Below are 1,602 nucleotides of genomic sequence, written 5' to 3' on the forward strand. Positions count from 1 at the left end.
CCTCAACTCACCCCAACAACCTCTATCTCCCACCACAGAAAAGCAGAAAATTCACTTCATGCAAAGGATTGAGTCTGTTAACATTTCCCAGAGAATGATGGATTGTAAGACAATTAGAGAATCACCACCCTCAACTCACCCCAACAACCTCTATCTCCCACCACAGAAAAGCAGAAAATTCACTTCATGCAAAGGATTGAGTCTGTTAACATTTCCCAGAGAATGATGGATTGTAAGACAATTAGAGAATCACAAATTGTTACAATACTGTCGGAAGCATTCAGCCCATCTTGCTTGCACCAATCTTCAAACAGGCATCATTACTTAGTGCCAACATGCTGTTTCTCTGCATACCCCTGCACACTAGATTTTTGGGCACTATGAGATCTAGACTGCGGACTGGAAGGTAGTTTTGAATTTGAAGATTCAGCAGGACTATATTGAATGGTATTGCGGCTCAGTGAGCTGATGGCCATTCTTTCCTGTTTCTTACTGGCTGATGTTTTTCTGCATTACCATTAAACATGTACATACTTACTCTTGGATCGCACATCCCAATACTGATGGCAGGGTATACCATCATTGCCAGAACCAGCAAAACATCCAACTGCATTCAGACCCAACACCTCCAAGCACCCAAACTCTAAGGGCTGTCTGCTCATATTGGTACATCCAGTTGACTATTGCTTCACTTTGCACCCCAATACCCCAATTTAACATCTCCCCAAACCAACCTTCTGTACCTTCAAGCCGCATAACCTCTGTCTTTTCCTGAGTCTGGTGCCTTTTTATGGATGACTAAGAGACTGCTGTGTTGGGTGCATCCTCCATTGCTAAATGAATGCACTGATCGTGGTACTCACTGACAATGATCTTCTTCTCCCACAGACTATCCTGGTAGGTGACAGCGGAGTTGGAAAGACATCATTATTGGTACAGTTTGATCAAGGGAAGTTCATTCCAGGATCATTCTCTGCTACAGTGGGAATTGGATTCACAGTAAGTTTTATGCTCACTGCTCCTAACACAGGCTGCAGCTGCAGTTTCTTTGTGTCCAGTATCTCCGAGGACAAGGAACGGTGTCAGTAAAACAGTTGGTAATCTGCAGACCCTGCTGTCCTCTGCTGTATAGCTGAAAGTCAATCGTTTGGTAATGCTGTTAACATGGCAGGACTTGGTTATCCAGTCAGTACTGTTACTGAATGCTGCAAAGATATTCATTATAGATTAGATTTCGTTGCTCAGGTGAGCAGTGCAGTGAGGATTATTTCATCTTGCTATAACTATACAGCAGGCTGAACATATTCAAAGTAGGCATTTAATTCTCATCGCCAGCAGCTCTTTAGTAAATGGTGGGGGCAGGGGCTCTCTCCTTCAGCTTGCTGTAATTCATTGTTCCAGGATTATGATTCTGGGGCACTGAACCATAAGATGTCGGAGCAGAAGGAGGCCATTCAACCCACTGAGCCTGCTATGCCATTCAGTGAGATCATGGCTGATCTGATAATCCTCAGCTCCATTTTCCTGGCTTTTCCCCATAGCCTTGATCCCCTTAATGATTATAACACTGTCTATCCCAGCAGTGAGTATACTTAAATGGCC

At 43.8% G+C, this 1,602-nt stretch overlaps 1 long non-coding RNA gene across 1 annotated transcript in view; it reads right to left on the minus strand.

The window, feature by feature from the left end:
* The window catches only part of LOC122561946, a 6,698-nt gene extending 5,723 nt beyond the window's left edge, over positions 1-975 (minus strand). Inside the window, exons 1-2 of the long non-coding RNA XR_006315167.1 lie at positions 887-975; positions 531-533 (exon numbers count right to left, since the gene is read on the minus strand). This is a non-coding gene — a long non-coding RNA (uncharacterized LOC122561946). The remainder of the gene's footprint in view (positions 1-530; positions 534-886) is intronic.
* Between the last annotated feature and the right edge of the window lie 627 nt (positions 976-1,602).

Source organism: Chiloscyllium plagiosum, chromosome 24, assembly GCF_004010195.1.
Source record: "Chiloscyllium plagiosum isolate BGI_BamShark_2017 chromosome 24, ASM401019v2, whole genome shotgun sequence".
Lineage (NCBI taxonomy): Eukaryota > Metazoa > Chordata > Chondrichthyes > Orectolobiformes > Hemiscylliidae > Chiloscyllium > Chiloscyllium plagiosum.